The following is a 21,452-nucleotide window of genomic DNA, read 5'->3' as shown; positions in this document are numbered from 1 at the left end:
AATAGGACAAGGGCCTATAAAGCTTGCTGGCCGGTGAGCGGGGAAGGACAGCGCGCCAGGGACGCAGGGTGAAAACCTAACAGGCCGCAGAGGCCTCTTCGGTAACCCCAGGCAGTAGGCAGCGGCTTACGCAGCGACCCCCAACATAGGATCCACAAGGGCGCCGTAACCCAGGCAGGAAAAACGGCAAGAACTCCCATCAAATGAACTAGACAAATTCACCCTCCCGAAAGGTACAGAGGCCCAGGATCCCCCACGCGAACGCCTGCCCTCGGGGGCACAGGTGGCGACGAATTAAGACACTCTATCCCTGCATGACATTATGGCGGCGATACGTGGGGTACAAACTGCGCTGGAGTCTCTAATAGACTCCATAACAACAGAATCGTGCGGACTTAAGAAATATGGGGGCTAGAGGACTTAAGAAATATGGGGGCTAGAACCCTGGGCGCTGGAACCCTGGGCGAAGTTCGCGTAGCCACGCTACGTGAGGCTACGTGAAGTTGCAAAAAATTCTGCGACGCTACGCAAGCATGCGGAGTTGCTTGTTTCTGCATGCTCACATGTATTTGTGTATGCTCGCGAGATGTTTTGGCGTTATGCAACACGGATGACGTGTGCGGGGAAAATATTGTGCAAACTTCACCACGCGGTAGCAAATGGGCGGGCCATCTTGTTTTCCTACCTTTTGCACGGTTCTCGGGCCTGTTTTTCAATTCCCCTCCAATCTTTTCAATCCTTTGTTTTTACACTGTTTTTCTGAGCTTTTTTATTTATTACCTATCCCTCTCTGTCCCTAAGTCTATATTTTGTGTTTTATTTCTACTTATACCATGTTTATTTTACTTTTCTAATGATTTATATTACTTTCTTCTTTACTCTCCTACTTCTTCCCCTAACTTTATTTTTTCCTGCTAAATTTTCTTTTCTTCCCCCCCTTCCACCCTAGAACCATGGCTAAGGGAAAGGGTATAAGCTCCAAGGCAAGGCGCCTGCGCCGAAGAGCTGCCTGCGTTGCGGCAGACTGCGCCCGGCAGGGGTGCAGGCCAGGGTCCTTTTCAGCGAGGTGGCCGTGGCCGCCCTTGTTTTTTTTGTGCAGCGCACCCCCCCTTGACCTTGGCAGCAGGCCTGGCTCCGTGTACGCTACCGAGGAGCGTCACCTTATTGACAATAGTTACACACTGGCTGCAAGGGTGTTATGTAAATTGAGAGAGACTAAGTTGTTGTGAACAACGGTTGAAGAAGACTCTCTTTACTAAGAATTAGAGCAAAAGCATTAGCGGAGGGAGGAGTTGAGTAACTAACGGCCTCTTCTATCTGACTTCAACTCCGCTGTGAAAGTTTTATGGAGAAGACTAAGAGTCAGATCAGATGACCTTGATGGATGGGTTGAACGAAAAGGGAAAGAAGGATGGAAGGAGGAAGGACTGGCTAGATGTAATATATATGACTGACAGAGAAGGATGGGTGGGATGCATGCATGCATAGGTGGCTGATAGGAATCAGATGCATGGGTCGTTGAAGGATGGGTGGAAGGTGATAGAAAAGATGCCTGTCTGGGTGGGTGAAACTGTATGGGTGAATCGAAAGAATCCTCCGGGGTGTTTCATGGGTCAAACTCAAAGGCAAGCAAGGAAGGAAGGACGCATGGGTGCTGGTTTAAAAAATAAAAATATTTGTTGAGAGATTAAGAAGAATGATAGATATTTTTACTTTGATTGGATGGGTGCCAGGGTGGTGTTCATCATAGATAGCATAGGTGGACACTGTTACTGGATGAAGAGTCTTTGAAGAGAATGTAAAAGAAAAAGAAACTGTCCCAGAGTAGCAAAGCCAAGGAGAATACTCCCTTGACTCAGTAGTTTGCAAGCACAGCATATATATTATGCATGTATGTTGTTATCAAGCACCTCCCTCCAACTCTGAGGCCCACTCCCTACCTATGTTAATTTATTTTCAACTGTGTCAGTCTTGACATGGGTGGCCTATCGGCTGCATGGTTACACAATCAATCAAAACAAATGACCTCATGTCGTCCCATATATAAGCAATGATCATTTGGATCAGACATCATCTGTCTTGTTGTAGTATTGTAGTCAGGGCAGGGTGAAAGTGAAATTGAGCAGTTGCCCTTGATGTAACAGAGTATGGCCAGTGCCACCCATAATAGAAAAATAAGACGATTGTGTAGTAGTCAGCTTCCCCACATGCAGACAGTAGTAAATAAAACTAACGTGAGTCTGCATCACAAGTATGTGTCGTGGGGGCAAGCTGACTGAGCTAGCATGCCGGCTACAAAAAGGTTACTTCATTTAGCTAAACAAGAGAGAAGAAGAAGACTTGTGTACTCGAGTGAGTCCATAGTGCTAGTATAATGCCTGAAAATCCCACAAATGTTAGAAGCCGAGGAAGTGGGACTATAGATACTTGTTAATAAATGTTATGTACTGTGCTTGCTAGTGCTACTGTGCCACTATGTTTAGAATTAATTTGCAGGGCCGCAGCCAGTGTTTGATTTAAATAATCTGCCGATTTTTGTGACACACGAACAGATAGATGCAGTACCTTCACTGAGTGACTTGTACTACTAGTACTGTCAGTCTCTCCTCCTAGTCTATGCATTCTGCAACGGGACTCACATTTTCGCCAGCTTCGCATTGTACAAACGTGCTGTTGGGTGGTTGCATTCGTACTGCCCCTCTGACCTAAAGATGCTGACAATGGTAGGCTGGATTTTTTTTCTTTCTGGTGCTACTGATGCAGGTAAATGTAAATGTAGTACTTGTATAGCGCATGTATCACCGCGAGGGCATCAAGGCGCTTGTATGCATACCGCTGTGGAATCCTTCCTGGCTTTTCCCTGTGAAGTGTCCACTCCTGGGCACCCCCAGGGTGTAGCCAGGCATCCTAGCGCTGTTGGGGCCGTTGTGACTTCTTGAACCCAGTTAGGCTCAACAACACACTTTTTTTCATTGCGGTACACTGTTGCCTTGGTGTCTCAGCCTGACTCTTACTACGGTACCACTGAGATGTTGCTGAGGCTGATGAGGATTTAGGTGGTACCACTACACTGCTGGCATTAGGGCTACTTTGTGTACCAGAGAAAATGTCTCCCTCTTCTTCACCTTCCACCGCGATCATATCTTCTCCTACTTCTTCATCCCCACCAACAGCAATGGGTGCAGTTTTTTGGCCTTTAAGGTGGATCAAGCGGAGTATTTTCAGATGGGTTGTTTGGCCTCAAGTACCATAGTTTGTACCAGGCTTACCCCGACTAACACCATGTCGACAAATTGAGCATATATCTGTGTTCTCCTCCTTACTGCTAACCGAAAAGAAGTCCCAAACTGGGGAGGTAACCTTTCTTGCGCCGCTGGAGGTGCCACTTGCAATGCCGGATGAACTGGAGGTTGTGCCTGGAATTTGATTCTGTGCAGTACCAGTAACACTGCCTACTGAGATGGTGGCTGTGCTAGATGTAGTTCCCTGCTGGGTCTTTGCAAATACAAATATGTTACCTGGAGGTCGTGTTGGTGTTAGCTGTGTTGGTGGTATCCGTGCCACATCCCTCACAACAACTTAGGATGGGGTAATAATGCCAGTCTCCATTTCCACTGGGGCGGGAGTGATGTTCATGATGACTGGCTCGTCATCATCCTCCGCTTCTACATCTGTCACAGGGATTCGGCTCCTACACAGAACTGTGCATAGAGACCTAGAACCTTAGTGAATTAGGGTGTACCAAAACTCACCTCAGTATCTAAAATCCCCTTCCAGACTAGCAATCAGTGTCTCATTGGTTTTTCCATACCGCCAATGATTAGACAACACAGAACATGGACTTAGAACACCTCAGGTAACGTGGAACACATGAAAACTCTTTTGTTATACTAACATACCAATCCAAAACGAGGAGTAAATGAAGACACGTGCAAGTTTGAAATGTTTATTTCTAATGCCGTGTTCTCAAGCGCAGTATCTTAGTTAATATAAGCAAACATGTTACAAGCAACAAGGTTATCAGCATAGTTACTAGTCCATAAAATACAAAGGGAGAAAGCATGTTAAAATGCTAAATGGCACCTAACTATTACCCTCCCTTGCTAGTATATTATATTATATCTAAAGAAGGTCTCTTAGGGTTTTAGAAGGGCGGCCCCATACCTCTGATCTTAGTGGGAAGGGATCACATCATCTTCCACCAGGTCTCTGAATGTGAATATTCATCAAGTGTGTGTGCATGCTCTGCGCAGTGCATTATTAAACGCGCCTAAAGCCAGAGTTGGCCGCAGCTGCATATGTGTTAAGTCTAGAATGTGCGCAGATCAGACCTCACAACAACACTGTGTTGAAATAACCTTGAAGGCCTCGGCACTCACTGTTCAGACATAGCTTACCAAGCAAAGCTGATACAATAGCAAAACATAATATTCTACTAGGCTCAAAGCTCTAATAACAATATGTGCCGTGTGCAGAAGCAACAGAAAGGTAAAATGGCATTTAAACTTCTAATAAGCTCATGTTAACGTAACACAGTGTGAAGGCAAAGCCTATCTATATGACACCCTCCCTTGATCCGAGCACGAATAAGATAAGATAAGGGACAAATTTCAGGAATGCAGAGTTCAAGAACGACAGTCAGCCAAAATTTGCGCAAGGTAAAAAAATTAAAAAAGGAAAAAATGTGGTCTTTTAAAATGTTCATAGTCAAGTAAATGTAGTTATTGGCCGTAGCAAAGTCAATAGGCCTTGGGCAGAGAAATTTATAATAATAAAAAAAAAATGTTGATGTCCAATAAATGTCCTCGGTTATAGGAGAGTGAAGCGATGACACTGCTCATCCTAACATTGAATATGCAAAATATGCAGCAACAGCCTCCAATAGGAAGTCACTGTTCTCATCCAAAGACAGTTCAGCCATCCAATTTAATAGTGGGAAAGAACATACATGCTCTTCAATTACCGGAGCCTCTAGCACCATCAGAGGACAACTCGGTGGGTTCTCAATGAAGCTGTGTGCCAAGAAATCTTGTGCCGCTGCGAACACATTCCAACGACCCAGTACTCCATGCATCGCTGCAAAGGCCATAATCCCTCAGTCAGAACAAAGCAATTCATGAGCAACTAAGGGGCTCATAAGCTGATTATAATCCACATCGGGAGACACCGTATTGCAGAGACACAAATCCAGGGCCCAGTCGAAATCGCAACTCAGGCAATGAAAGACAGGCTGGACACATGTAAAATAGGAAAATCGAAAAGATTTCTACCAACTATAGTCTACATATATTAGGATGGACAGTTGGTGTCAGGATGGCAGACCGGGAAGTGGGTGGAGGGAGGGGGGAGGAGTTGGTTCACTTTGTAACATTAAGAAAGGACGCATAGAGACAATAGTCTACATATATTAGGATGAACAGTTGGTGTCAGGATGGCAGACCGGGAAGTGTGTGTAATAGCTGATTGTCTCAATGCCATGGGCCATGTAGTGGGGAAACAGTCTCCTCTCACAGATGCGACTCTATGCCCACAAGCCGCACTACGGAACTCGCCGCTAATTAACATACACAAGTTATTGAAATTGGTTGACAAGGCTATTAATAGCATGTCCCCAGACTACTTCACTGATGTCTTAACATGATTCACCGCCATCAACAACCTGTACCTGCAAATCAACACCTCATGCCTTCACATAACGAACTGTCTCGTTTGCAGATATCTGTCATTACACCTGTTAGCACATTTATTCTGAACCCACTTTCAATCACCTTCACAGTTATCCTTCTTATTAGGAGTAAAAACTCAGCAACAGTAAAAACTCACATATTTCCAACAGTACAAAAATTAACAAGCCAGCGAAAACTGTTGAATAAAATTCAACAACACATGTGCAAAACAAATTGGCAACAATGTCTAGAGTAATTATTTGAAGTCCTTCAACCACCAAGGATGTTTAATAACTCTGCCAGAACGTCTCCATCAGGCAACAGTGGCTCCATCTTTCCCCCCGAATATGACCATCGAACCTCCATCCTGGCTCAAATCATTCCATGCATCCTCTGGACGAACGTTTTCTTCATGCAAACCATCCTTCACAACATTGTCAGAACACTTTACCAAGCACAACATACTCGAGACCTCACCAGTGTGCAGGATCCCCATATTTGAATTGACCTATTTAAGTTTAAAAGGGCCCATATTCGCAGAGACACCTTTACCCACGAACCTGTTTTTTTAACCAAAACTCATTCACGAACTGCCCATGGTCTCTGTTCAGTCTGTGTGGATTATCATACCGTAGCTTGTATCTCCCCTGATGCCTCTCACTTCTAAACCGTACATTATCTGCACCCTCACCAGACGAAGACAACACTCCCAAACAGAGTGGATTCAACTTGAAAGTTGCTTTTATCCCTCTCATGCGTCTTAAAGGGGACATCATTTTCACACTTTTGGGTGTGGTCCTATGCACCCACAAGGTATCTCTCAAACACCTCACTCAATTAGATTCTCAATTGCAACGCTCTTTGTGCACTGGATTTCACAAATTTGTTCATAACCTCAAACAAACCATTACCTTGCGGGTAGTAGAGAGCTGTGCGTAGATTTATTATATCTAAATGAATGCCCTCATAAGCAAATTCCACTTTGAGAAATTGCAGCACCACATGATTACACAGTTCCCACACATTTCACTGAAACCAATTTTGTGTCATAATCAATCAAGACAATTACAAAATGTTCTTTTGGTTGAAGCAAATAAAAAGGGCCTACAAAATCCAACCCTAATTTCCTCCATGGTCAATAGGCACAGCTACCCGTGACGACAATGCCTGACGTACAACCTTATTCCTATCATTATGAGCACCAACTGTTCTCTAAAGAACTTCAGAGCAACCCTCTTGCCACACCTACACAGCACACCTACCAACAAATACAGCTTGTTTTTTACCACATGATACTCCGACTCACTTGAGTCTGGCTAGCATCCACAACAACACTTCCAATTTTATTATTCAACTCATCCTTCTGGACAGCCTTCATCCAATCTTCCTTCCTCACCATTGCTGATTAATTAGATCCATGGATAGGCTTGACGGCCTGATCAATACCACCACACCAAGTTTCATCATCAGATTGTCTTGCCAGTGGTAACCTCAAAGGCAGTCTGCTACTTTATTCTCCTTCCCTGACATATATTGCACCTCAAAATTATATTACCTCACATTATCAAGCCACCTCATGCTACTTGGTGAAAAACGTTGACTCTCTTTGGTAGAGAAATATGGACCAAATGTTTGTGGTCATTCAATCAGAAAAGGAAACCCCCACAAGTAGAATTTAAACTGCTGATTAGCCCACACACAGGCCAGTGCCTCCCGCTCAATGATGAGTAATTCGATTCAGACCCACTGAGGGTCCTTGAGGCAAATGCTATAACCTTTTCCTTTCCATCAACAAACTGTAACAACACTGCCCCAAGCCTTTAAGGCTAGCATCCATTGTAAGCACAGTTTCCTGTGCAAATCAAAATGGTCCAAAGTTGGCATACAACTCAATTGTTCCATAACCATCTTAAAGGCCACATCACAATTGGAAGACCACTCCAACTGTCCTCTTGAAGTTGATCTCATGGGTACATACCCAATGAAATCAGCCGCCACTCCACAGTGATCCACTGGATTAATGCCAGGCTTTTGCACCACAATGTTGCAGTAGAGGCCGGTGGTGGGAGGGCTGCGGGGCGGTGAGGTGGGGGAGGAGCAGGGTAGGGAGTAGTACACTACGCCATACGGCCGAACAGAGGTAAGTAAACAAATAAATAAATAAAACAAATTTCAATGCGTGTGCTGCATTGTCAAATGTGATGCAGCGCGCGCAATGAAATTTGTATTATTTATTTGTTTACTTACCTTCGTTGAGCCGTATTCCATAGTTTACTACCCCTAACCTGCTCCAGCTCCACCCCCACAGCCCCGCAGCACTCCCACCACGGCCGCTAATGCAATATTGTCATTACCAAACACTCTTTCCCAATTCTTATCACCAAGGAGCATCAGGCATCTTGAGGGGCCCTTCATCACATTCCTATGGAGCAGGATTATCAGTTACATGTAACACTGTTTTCCTCACACCATCCACATTCTCCTCAATCTGCCTCCCACAGAACTCTCCCTTTTCATTTTTTCATCACCAGATTTACAAACATGAACAGAATGGCATTGTTTGCCGCATTTCCTACACATAGTATTTCTGGGCATGTAACTTAAATTGTTGGAACCATGAGCTCCTCTGCTACATTTGTAACAACTGAATTTTCCTCTATTCAGCTTTAACAATTCACTAGATGGCTTCTCCAGCTAATTAATATCAGGGCTCGGTGAGGCCTTATGGACCACTCTTGAAACTTTCGATTTACCGTTGTCATCCCTTTTCATCTCTTTCACCCACTGAGAGGTGTACTCCACACCCTTAATAATGGCGATAGCCTCCTCACGTCAGAATTCTTTACAATTGTAGAACGAGCCCACTGATCCCTAATAAGAGAATCAGTTGGATCACCAAATCACAAGTCCGAGCCTAGTTCCAAAACCAGAATCGACTGGTGCGCCAATAAATGCCTAAATATTAAACATAAGTAAAAAGAAATCAAATTAAGTTTCAGAGTTGTATTTTCCCAAATCTTCTTTTTTATTCACAAATGATGCAGACATGACATGCGATATGTAGTGAAGAACAGCCAACACGTTTCGTCCAGTACAATGGACTTCATTTTTTTCGTGCGAGTGTACCGGAGAAGAAATATTGTTACACCAGCGCTTATCATGGTGCCACTTTGAGAGGTGATCTGCCCTTGGTCTCCTTATTTTGGACCTACCTATATATTTGACTTTAACAGATGGATCTCATCATAATTATGCCTCTATTTGGAATATATTCTCTCAATTTTTTCTACTTGGATTTTACCTACGGGAACCACCATGGTTTTTCTCAACAATTTGTGATGGAAATACGGGTAGCTTTGTTACCATGTATGAATACTCTGCGCATGCCCTGAAGAAGTCCACTGTACTGGACAAAACGTGTTGGCTGTTCTTCACTACATAACGCATGTCACGTCTGAATCAGTTGTGAATAAAAAAGATTTGGAAAATACATCTCCGAAACTGAATTTGATTTCTTTTTACTATTTAAGCATTATTGATGCATCAGTTCATTCTTGTTTTAAAACTGCATAGTCCAGTTATGACCACACCTTGACAGTGGGTGCTTGAACTGTGTGCATATAGACGTACTTAGGATAATTCCTTTATTATAAGAACCTTGGGGATAGCAGGATAGGTGCAAGTCTCGATAGGAGTTTCACTGTCATGCGTTTTTATGGTCCCAGCCAAATTCCGTAAAGACAGCACATAATTATTAATCCTTTCAGTCAGCTTGTACACAAGAAAGAAATTACGTACTTAGGATAATTCCTTTGTTATAAGAACCTTGGAGATAGCAGGATAGGTGCAAGTCTCGATAGCAGCCCTGCCAAGTATCACGCATCGGGCGTGACACTAACGCATTTTCGTGTGGCGGTGCGCATCCCCGCACTAAAATGCGAAGTCACGCATTTATAGCGCTGGAGCGCTGCTATATTTAGTAGTGAGCAAAGCAGCACGGAACTGCGCTGCTCCGGCAGCCACAGAGTGTTTGATTGACATACTGATTGCTGCTCCAGACTTGGGAGCTGGCTCTGTATTCGTGGCGGGATTCACGTGACCTGATGGCGTCACGGAGACTGCAAGAATGATTTTCCCAATTGTAAGACGATACAGGGCTTAATGGGCGGCAGTTTAGGTTTCCTAAATAAGTTTGGCAGCCTCCCAGACGCTGCGCTCGCACCACTACCTGTTATGCCGTCAATATTGCGGTGCCTGCGGCATCTAATGAAGAATGAAGCTCGAGTGAGTCTGGAGTCTGAGCCAGAGCAGCAGTGACTCGTTGCGGCCAACCCAGACCATGGGTCGCTCTGTTAGACTGTCATTAGCACTCTCAGGTCTGTAGTCCAGTAGTTAACATTGTTGAAAATATTTAATTTAGTCAGAGCGTCATAACCGGGATCTGACTTTCAAGCAAACACACTGTACAATGAATAATTAGAACGCTACTAAGTGTCTACTTTGAGAATCTGGGAGTGCTCGGACCGCTCAACTGACAGACAGTGTAGTCCAGTCAGTTGGTAAATTATTAAGTTGTTGAAAATACTGTGACGCAGCACAGTTGCAACCATAATTATTTGTGCAGGCTTGGCCTAAATGACTTACTCATCTCTCTCGCCTCATCAATAATAATTAGGACATGCAGCCCTCTGTTTAGCCCCCCTCTTGAAACATCCTTTTCTTTCCTTTTACTTTTTGTTTGTTCTTGGAAGCGTTTGGTCCTTTCTTTTAGTTTCTCATAAGTGCTTTGGCCCGTATGTTTTTTGTATTTCCTAATCTCTTAAAAATGCTTGAGCCCGCAAAGTACCGTAGTTATTAACCCCCTTTTACAGCAAATCACTACTTTCTCCTACAGCAGTAGCCTGCAGCTGTTTACAGCGTGTGGGCGCCTATAGTATTGGTTTGAAAAATGTTTGTAATGATTTTCCCGGCTGAAGCGGCGGCATTTAATAAGTCTCAGATTTCGGCAGTTTGTGTTTATGCAGCATAAGGGCCTGTCAGTGTATACTTCCACTCAAATGTTCGAACTTGACTTCTGACAGTCCAATGGCCTTCACAGATAGATGAGGTTGAGGGCTGAAAGGTTGCATGAAAATATCCTTTCACGTACCACCCTAACAAACAATAACATTGTTACCAGGCCTACAACCTCGGGTGGGCAGATTCTAAGCCCTATAACAGATGGCATTGCTGTTGGCAGCTTCAAGTGACAGCGACACAAAATTGTTAAATCTGTAGATTTACAAACAATGCAGTGTTTACTGCTTTGGGTTTAATGTTTCAAAGTACTGTAAAAAGGCAGGTGTTATATTTACTTTATACATTAACAAAACAGTGACTCGAGAATATGAGTACATAGCCAGCACAGGTAAAACCATAATGTATTGGATATATTGAATATACTGTCTGTGGCTTGCACCTTTCACATGCAATAAATAACAGTTGTGGTTGTTCGTAATATTTTATCATATGGGTAACACAGAATCCCTGATAGCATATTTAATTATTGTTTAGTGCCTCTGGCATGTAGTCTAAGCGATTTGTGTATTACCATCCGCATTCTCCTATCGATCTATGCATTATGATATCTGCAGAGTGTGCACTCTGTCGCTGAGAACTGCAATCATGCACTCGGTTTTGGTTAGTGTTCTTCCATTTCTGGGGTTTTGCAGCAGTTTTAAGATCTTCTTAGAATTTCCTGTTGCTCAAATGCATATAATTTATGATATTTATGTTTCCCTCGTCTTCATTGCTTGATTTTGCTCGCGATAAAGTGTCACTCATATTTGTTGAAATGTCACTCATAATTAAATTATAGTTATGAAAATGTCACACACAGCAACATGAAACCTTGGCAGCTATGCGATAGAAGTTTCACTGTCATGCTTTTTTATTGTCCAAGCCAAATTCCGTAAGGACAGCACATAATTATCAATCCTTTCAGTCAGCTTGTACACAAGAAAGAAATGTATGTCTCCCTTGGACAACATTTATCGGTTCCCAAAATGCGACTCAAGTATTTTGACCAACATTTCATGTACATCTCTTGGTTCACAATCACCTCTACCGATAGGTATATTTTTAAGACTCTCGAAAATGTCCTCCTTTCAATTCCTTAATTCAAATAAAGCACACCCTGTTTCCTAGCTGGAGAAACCCTCTCCCCACCAATGGCCACTAGGTTGGAGTCAAATAATATCTTCCACATTTTCCAGCTATGAAGCAGCTCACAAGTGATATTGAAACATGGAGGAGGTTGGGACATGCTGGGGGAAGCCATTCTACAGTAAACAGGAACAAACTTGGCAAAACAATAATTTAAAATTATATAAAATAACTGTTATAGCAAGTGAATATTACAACTTCATGTCACAGGCAATTCAATAAAATGTAGTTCACAGAAGACTTGCCGAAGTTCCAAAAGCAAGAAAAATATTTTCCACTGAATTAAAAGAATCTCTTTCTGATACTCCTTGATGAAGTCAATGAATAAAAGCAATGTCACCTGCTGTCACGTACCTCACACTTTGCCTCGCACATTAAAAAGAAACGGACTCCCGATGACAGAACTGATGCTGCTAATGCAAGTTATGAGGAAAAGAAAAACACAAAATGGCCGCATGCGTGACCCCACCTACACGTACTTTGCGTGCGCACAAGTTCATGGAGAATGACTTTAGTGTCTCCCCCAGAATACTTTGCGTGAGTGCATGCGCACTGACAGATGACTGGCTCCTTTCGCTTAGATTGGTGAGCGCGAGCGGCTACGGCACGCGGCACCAGCGCGAGCAGAACAGAGAACTCTGAAGCATTCGAAAGAAAATGACAGGTACCGGTAAACCTGTACAACCAGCAGAAGAATAAAGAAATAATAATATATATAAATATAGGGGAAAAGTGCCAACCTTCAGTTAGGGCACGTACATTTAATGACACAGTAAACGCCATTAAACCGTAGGTTCAGACAATCCCAGGTTTACAGTTCAAGTGGTCCTCAGGGGTGATGGTGCGTATAACCTGCCTTCAGCGGAGGCACTCCTCGTCCCCAAACAACTGTTGTGTTAGGTGAATGATAACATTCATGTTGATCCATTTCAAGAGATTTTTTTCTTAACAAAGTACACTATCAAAGGAATATAGGATACAATCCAGGTTAAAACAGCTCCTCTCCGAGTCCTGTATCAAAAAGAGGGCTGTGTGGTCCATGCATTCCCCAAAGAACTCTCAAGAGATGCCATCGCCAAGAAAGACTAGGAAGACCCCAGACAGAGTGCCTCAGAGCAGAGTCTAGAACTCTCACAGTAGGAGCATCATGGAAACGAATGCACCTGTCATTGGACTCAGGACCCACGTATCTGACCAACCATACATTCAATGTAGGTCATAATGGAGCAGAGTGGCACTGGGCTCCTGCTCCAGACACTTCTGAGCCTACACCCTCATATTTTACTAATTTTCCTACAATTTCAGCACGTGTACACAGGTATGGACAGGAGTACCCTTTGGGTTCATGCCCAGTCCTGCTGATTCTAACACAGCTTCTTTAGCAACAAAGTCACTGTAAAGCAGTGTTGAGGCTGTCAGCAGCTTTCTATGTGCAAGTTTTGGGGACCTTAAAACGCTATGGGATAGGTCGAAGTTCACTACTTGGCCTAGAAAAAGAATAACATTCAATAACAATCGATGCACATTAGACGCCACAAAAAAGATGGGGAAGAATTCAGTTTCAAACCATGAAGTTTTGCTAAAAGTTAATGATTTACAGGAAGCAAGAATCTGGATGTGGATTCTTCAGTTCAAATGAAAATCAGTTCATTGAAATTATAAAATCAGTGGACAATCTCGCGTGGGGCCTCCTCAAAGCAAAGGGCCAAGACAAGTCAGTATTCTGAATCTCCTGCTCTGATCTAATTCGAAATCCTGATGTGACTCCTCAGTTCAGCTCTGCACTTATTTAAAAAGCACATCTCTGACATTTACACAGGTAGACACAGTTCTCATGAAGGTATCTAGACAGGTTGAGGCAAGATGATACAATTGCATACTCATTAGGCTCCCATCGCTCTCACTAGCAAGCTTTTCTATATGTACTTCAAACTCACACTACCTGTGCCTAGATGAAATACATGAAATACAAGGGGGGGCCAATAGGCCCCCACGCAAGCATGGCGGGGCCCGGCCCCTCCCACACCCCGTCCCTTTCGGGGCCGCTTGCTCCGCGCCCTCGCCCCGGAAGTACTTGTGTGCTTCCGGGGCGAGGGGGCGGGGTCGCGGCGGCGAAAGGGTTAAAAGCCTGGGGAGCGCGGGAAGCGGCCTCTTTGTGCCCGCGCTCCCAGGCTCGCTCCTCGCCCCCACCGTGGGGCCGTGTAATTTTCTGTTTACTCTTCCTCTGCAGATGCGTGATCCCGAGGTGAATTCGCAGCCTTGCAAGAGGTCGGACCGGGAGAGCACCGAAGGGAGAGGAGTTGGCCTAACGGCTCGGACCTGGAGAACACTGGAAAAGGACACGCCGAAAACCGGACCAGCGTGCTCATCGGGGCAGTGGGAGAGTCGGGCGGCCGCGCATCACGGTTTTCCAGGTGGCGAGCGGGCTGATCGGCAGGCGAGACGACGGGGACAGAGTGTGAGTAATCCCGCGCTATGGTGCACTGTGGGGTGTAATTTCCGCCATAATTAAGGAGCGAACCGGCACGATGCGGTAGAGCCTGCATAGTATTAAGTTAATGATGTATGTACATGCGGAGCAGCTCTCTCTGTCAGACTGAGCTACAAAAGCTGCAGTGGGGGACATCCGCTCTCATTGAGCCCACCTTGGTTCAGACTACTCACCAGCATTGACCCCGAGGTACCAAACTGCTGAGACTGTATGAGGCCCGGGGCCTGATCCTGCAATTCGACTGGTTTGCAGCACCGGACCAACCAACACTTGGGCTGAGGGGTTAGTGTATGTAGGGACATTTTTACTTATTCACATAGGAAGTGTGGCAGTGCTCGTAGTAGCCAAGCTGCGCGAAAATGAGTGATATGCCTCATGACAAGGTGCAGCCCGGGTCGCGCTTGGCACTGCAGCACACCAACATCTTTTTGACACCTGATGTAGCTCGATTCACAACTGCAAACTTTAGACCAGCTCTAAGGGAAGCAAGTGTGCTGGGACCTCCTAATCTCCCTTAAGGGTGATGACCAATTTACCCTTTTTATTGATACAAACAACCTTTACCAACGCTCTTCTCACACCTTATAATAGGCTCCTTTTAACGCTATCTGTTGTTCGGTGGCTTGAAGTAACGATGTTTTATCTTAGTTCCAAGTCTACGAAGGGCAACACTAAGACAGTGCCGGATAGAAGCAGCCATGCGCATTTTGTGTGACTCAATTGCAAAAAAAAAAAAAAAAAAAAAAATACTTTCTCAAGGCAGTGCTTGGATGTGCGTTGTGAGGCTTGTACAGAGGCCTTGCACTGCTCCCGTTTTTGTACACCTTCTTAGTCAGATGTGTATGTTTCTATGTGACTACTCCCTTGCACTGCTGCTGTCCAGTTTTGCTTCCAGTACATTGTGAGGCTTGTGCAGAAACCTTGCACTGCTCCCGTTTTTGTACACATTCTTGGTCAGGTGTATGTTTCTGTTTGACTGCCCCCTTGCACTGCTGCAGCTCCTGCCGTGCCGGCTCTGTGTGAATAGGATTGCAGTGTTTTTTGTTGTTGCCTTTGACGCGGCTGTTCTGGTCTGTTTTGGTCCGTGCCTGCTGTGACACTGCAGAGGCGCTCTTCTGTAGAAGCAAATGCGCCACGCTTCATGCCCACTAGCAATTACTCCATTGTGCAGCACGTGCTGGAGGATGCGCAGCTCGGCCCTTCCGACGCGGGGGCGCGACACCGCCACGAGGTGGCGCCGGATTGCAGCGAGGCCCCTCACATTTGGCGGTGTTCACAGGGGAGGGGGCGGCGGGAAGGAGAAGGGGGGGCCCCTTCCCCATTACATAGTTTGCTGATGCTAGGGGAGATGACTCCAGTTTGGCACGGGTGGCTTCTCACTTGTGGAGTGGTTCAAGAGTGATGTTGTGCCCAGAGAGCGTTGTAGGGGAGGGGAACCCCGGAGAAAATGGATTTTTCCCTTCTCTTTGGAAACATCGTGGTGGGGTCCCAGGGCTTTAAGTGGAGTGGTGTTGCAGGGTTGAATGCGAGCCATAGTTGCTGCTTGTCCATGGTTCCTGCTTAAGTTGACTGACTCAAAAAAAAAACCTTGGTAGGTATGAGGTTACTGGTGGTTGTATCTTCCTGCTGGCTTGCGCGAATTTAAACCAATCATTACATTGGTCACGCCCCGTTGAGAGACACATTCCCTGTTTTCATCCACAATTCTATGCGCATGTTTTGGCGCGCGCTACGCTGTCTGCAGGATATGAATTTATTTATGTGAATAGACGAGGGTTGTTTTAAGGGATAACGCTACCCGCCTTCTCCGCGCAGTTACCCCGTGTCGGGAGCAAGGAGGGAGCTGTGCATTTCAAAGTACTTACAAAATAGGATGAGTTATCAAGTGGAGTGTGTCGTTGGGTTTAATCACTCTAGTTGGATGTACGTTGGGTAATGCTGCGGTGTACTCAATGGATGAGGTCACCCTGGCACAATTTTACAAGTCCTTCGGTTAGTGATGTGTTAGTAATGTCAAGCCCAGCGCTGGGGGGGGCAATGGGTGAGGCGAGCGGTTGTGGCCGCCTGACTGGGACACAGGCCCAAGGTTTCTATTTAACAAAGGTAATTCGAGGTATTTCAAGATACTTATACAGCTGTAAGGGCAGTTTCTCTTCCAGCGGGACCGTTTCCCTCACGCTTTCTATTGTAATTGTCAGTATCTGATTATTGATTATGCCCCGGGACCTGGGTCATCGGTTAGCGACTATTGTGTGTCTTCCTTTGTCAGACATTATCTCTATAAAACTGAGGGTTGGTGGATAGAGTATTACTGCACGTGGGCGACAGAGTATTCTGGACAATAAATTCGAGCCTGTCCCTGCGTTTTACATCAATTATGCTCAAATTGCCGTTAAAACACATATCTTGGGATTAAGGTGGAAACATGATAGGCCCAGCTCCGTTCTGTATAAAGAGCCACAGTGGAACCATATTTTCATGCTAGAAGTGACGTCATCAGTCCAGTTCAGTTTCGAATGGCCAAAGTGGATGTATTAATGTTTACACGGTATATCAAGTACCGTTTGGCTCCAGTTGGGTGGAGAAGTGTGGCTCAATGGTTAGAGTGGCAGACCCTGATGCAGAGGTCTAGCCCGGGACCAGGAGTCAATCCCCTGTCTTTGCGGGTCTTGGCTCAATTTACCAGCAACTGCCAGCCTCTGAGGTTCACGAATTTTCATTTAAGTACAATAGCGGGGTAGGAAAGGCACTATCACAGATCCTATCACACCTGTTTACAAGCAAGTTGGTCCAGTGAACTGTAGACCGGGGGACCACCTGCTATTGGGGATGGCAATAAGGCAGTGGGAATTTTAAGTAGAATTGTGTAGGTAGGTTAAGTACTATCCCACATCCTATCACACCTGTTTACAAACAAGAGGGTTCAGTACATAGTTGGCCGGTGTGACCACCGGCTACTGGTGATAGCAATATGGCAATGGGCCATGTTAGCTCACAAGTTATTCAAAAGGATGGGTCAGGGCCATAATAAAGTGCCTGCTGAAAGGGGAAGAATTGTATCTTTTTCTTAAAATCAGGAATGTCCAATGTAGGCACAGGAGGGCTGCACCCATGACAGATTGGCAGGGTAGCCAACACGCTTTAAAAAATGTTATATTTAGAGGCACTGTATCTAAATGCATTTAATATGTTAATTCTAATCTCAGGGATGCCGCCCATTGTACACCTACAGTGGGGCAAGAACACGTCAAACGATCATTTGTCAGAATGGTTGAGTGCAAGGAACATGAAAAGCTGCCCACATGGGTTTAAAGGCTGTGACATTAGGATAACAGTTGCTGTGCCCTCGCTGTGCCTTTATGACTCAGCAACAAGACAGTCGTGGTAGCTACTTAGGGGGTAGTTAGACAATGTGACCATGAGGGCTGGGCGGGCACTGCAATCTGATCCCTGCTTAACACCCTCCTTGCACTGATCCCGCAACCCCATAATAATTTTCTGGGTGCGGGAATTTTTTCGTGTTTTCACTTCACCTGGGTATCTGCCCGCTACTTACAACGGTAACATGGCAGAGTGGTCTACGTAATCGACAATACTAGTTCGGGGTGACCGGGGGGCTTGCTGATTCAAGTTACACTTGCGTACGTGCTTGCCTAGGCCTATATGCACGTGCGAGTCGACTTAACAGCATTTGGCACTTAATTCTTCCCCACCTGTTTTTTGCCCAAGTAAGTCAGCTATACCAAGGGTCAGCCAGGAAATTGCCATTCCATGGTAGACCTGTTAGTTTCAGGTATTTTCCTCAGAGGACATAGAGCACGCAAAAACTCACTATAGTAGAGTGGATCTAAAGAGGAGGGTCGCGACCATGCCTAAATCCCATCTCTGATACTGCTGGTGCAGATGAACAGGGCTGAACTGGGGGAGGCAGAATGGGTTGATGAACGGTAACACATTAAACCCTGATCTGTTGAAACTAATGTTGCATCATGATTTACAATAGGTGGCGGTATACTATGAATTGATTGGACAATCATGTGTGGCAGCGGGGGGGCCACCTGCTACTTGCAACTTGTTAGGGAAATGATGCTCAGTCTGGGATCATGAGAATAATATATATAGGTTATGGTTGCCCCTTAGTTATATTACGCGTTACCACTGTCAGCCACGATCCAAGCCAACAGTCAGGCGCAAGGGGTTCGATACTTAGAACACGTATATCTCATCAAGTTGTGATTGGGTGGGTGCCAATGCAAACGGACTGTTCCTTTTGAACTGATATCCTAATCATCCTTAAGGAGTCATGAGGGCGTTATGGTATGCACTGGGGACTCCATGCTTTGTGTCACTGCACTGCACACTGGGTAGTGTTTGTTAATGAAGGCCATTTTACAGGGCACCCCTCGTAACACTAATACAGTCACGCTACAAGGGAACCCAAACTGAGGCTATGCTCGATACTTAGTCGGAAGTGTTTAGGAGTATGCATCTGATGCTAATCGTATCTCAAACGTGGCAAGGGATGGCAATGTAAGACTAGCACATGTACTGCAGTTATCGCCAGAAACACTAATGGTTTGTGTTTATCTTTTTCATTTATGTATGGCCGGGTCCATGGTGGATATCTGGAGTGCTCCGCATCACAACAGCTGCTACAGGTGGACAGCCCAAGGGATGCTGACGTCAGGTAGAGGATGGCAAACAACAACACAAGTGTGATGGGCGAGCGATCAAAGGACGCAGGAGGTGCCAACACAGAGTTGATTGTTTTGGTGTGTAAGCCCTTATATTGGGCTGGCGGCAGTAATGTAGCAGGATGTGGTTTCACAAAATGGCAGTATTTGCCGTAACAGGAAAAGGTATACCTACAGTAACGGCGCCTGTGCACGCGGGGCCACCAGTGTCAGCATGATATGCATAGATCACCAAAGGGCAAGTGACAACGGTAGAGATGGGACAGTACACAAGGGTGTGCATTCCTAGCTTCGGCAACCCCAGGAATGATAGGTCTATGCAACGCCTCATTTCCCCGGTTCAGGAAGTGGGGACTTCCATGGTAAATGTAGTACCATTCACTTAACACTTTCCAGAGCGTAGTGGCGAGGTGTGGATGGTTAGCAGACTGTACAGTAGGCCAGTGGGAAGAGTAGAATGGGAGTACCAGGATACCCCCGGTCACAGCATCTGCAGGGACCCTCGAGAGGCGTGCCCCCACACCTTCGTTCATGTTAGGACATGGGGTAACGATGATAGGACCCAGATTGCACCATGGGGGGCTGCGTTTCCCCCGGCTGCACGTAAGAGGGGGGGGGGAATTAGGCGAGTGCACGGAGTCACTCGGTGAAGAATCACTCGATAAAGAGGATCTACACTTGGTTGGAGAAACTATTTCATACACATTATTGACAGAATATCCCACAAGGGGTCATCTCAGGACCATGTAGATTAACAGTCGGCTGATAATGAGGAGTTGACGTTTATTAAAGGCTCTACTGACAGAGTCAGGGATGCCATAGGGGTGGGGAACAAAATAGCAGGGGTAGGGGGTTTTTGGATTAGGAAGTTATGACCTTTCAGTGTAGGCGGTTGGGGGGGGGGGGGGGGCAGATAGTCGGTTAACTACCTGGCCTGTGGCGGTAAGGTCATTAATCGGTGAGCAGCATTTTAAGGTCCTTACGGGGGGGCGGACCCATTCACGAAAGGGGCCGCCCGCGGGAGGGGCCATTGGTCTCTCTCAGAACTTCAGGGGCAGGATATGATATCCCGTTTTAAAGGGTGCGGGGGAGGGAGTCTACGCTTTCCTCAGGCTGGTAGCCACCCCTCACAACACTATGACGTCACTAAGGTGCGCGAGTGTCTGGGCCCTCCTGTTATGGTTAAATGGAGTTCAGGGAGCGCACGTGGGTGTAACGTGCCCTGGGTTGCGCATGCGCATCTCCAACGTGAGAGCGCAGCTGTAAAAGGATCTGACACCGGTTGGCGACCTTGCCGTAGGACTTTATTAAAAATATTAGAATGCAGTTTAATTTTCAGGATGATTAGATTACGTTAGGAAACACGCTGTACTAGCTATTTTTTAAGGTTAGCCCATCATACCATGTCGAAACGGATGTCAATCTAATCTTCTGAAAAGTGTGCATTTTAATAATTGTCAGAAATGTTTATTTGATTAAAATTTTTGATTTGTTTTTATATTTTAATAAATACGGCCAGGGGGGGGGCCCTGTACCCCCCCTTGACTTCCAAAGACCCCCATGTGTTGACTGGTTGAGTTGGGTAATTCAGTCAGTGTGTTAAGGGGGGAGGTGGCCGGCAGTCCAAGACCATGATACAAGGGGGGGCCAATAGGCCCCCACGCAAGCATGGCGGGGCCCGGCCCCTCCCACACCCCGTCCCTTTCGGGGCCGCTTGCCCCGCGCCCTCGCCCCGGAAGTACTTGTGTGCTTCCGGGGCGAGGGGGCGGGGTCGCGGCGGCGAAAGGGTTAAAAGCCTGGGAAGCGCGGGAAGCGGCCTCTTTGTGCCCGCGCTCCCAGGCTCGCTCCTCGCCCCCACCGTGGGGCCGTGTAATTTTCCCCACCCTCCATCCCTTGTTAGCAGACCTTGGGGCCTGGCAAATGGTAAGAATCAGGTTTGTCAATGTGCCGGACTATAGGTTAGGGGGTTTGATCCAGTAGGCCTTGAATTTCCCGTTTACTGGAAGGTAGAACAGATGTAAATATTTTGTGCAGTGCCGTGATATTTAACTAATTCTCTCCTTAGGCCTTTTTTCCCGCTTACAGGAGTATCTGTATATGTATATGTTTTGTGCTTTGCTGTGTATTAACAATTTTCTCCTTAGGCCTTTTTTCCTTTTAGAATAGCAATGTCGTATTTATTATGTGTGTCTGGCGGTAAGGTCATTAATCGGTGAGCAGCATTTTAAGGTCCTTACGGGGGGGCGGACCCATTCACGAAAGGGGCCGCCCGCGGGAGGGGCCATTGGTCTCTCTCAGAACTTCAGGGGCAGGATATGATATCCCGTTTTAAAGGGTGCGGGGGAGGGAGTCTACGCTTTCCTCAGGCTGGTAGCCACCCCTCACAACACTATGACG

At 45.9% G+C, this 21,452-nt stretch overlaps 1 long non-coding RNA gene across 9 annotated transcripts in view; it reads right to left on the bottom strand.

Annotated features, from left to right (window-relative positions):
• Window positions 1–12,365, bottom strand: part of LOC144822101 (uncharacterized) — a 1,825,698-nt gene extending 1,813,333 nt beyond the window's left edge. For all 9 annotated transcript variants that reach the window (XR_013608557.1, XR_013608561.1, XR_013608562.1 and 6 more), the window contains exon 1: window positions 12,225–12,365. This is a non-coding gene — a long non-coding RNA (uncharacterized LOC144822101). The remainder of the gene's footprint in view (window positions 1–12,224) is intronic.
• Window positions 12,366–21,452: the final 9,087 nt, after the last annotated feature.

Source organism: Lissotriton helveticus, chromosome 3_1 (genome assembly GCF_964261635.1).
Source record: "Lissotriton helveticus chromosome 3_1, aLisHel1.1, whole genome shotgun sequence".
Classification (NCBI taxonomy): domain Eukaryota; kingdom Metazoa; phylum Chordata; class Amphibia; order Caudata; family Salamandridae; genus Lissotriton; species Lissotriton helveticus.
The sequence above is the reverse complement of the archived record's forward strand: the minus strand, read 5'-3'. Positions and strand labels throughout refer to the sequence as shown.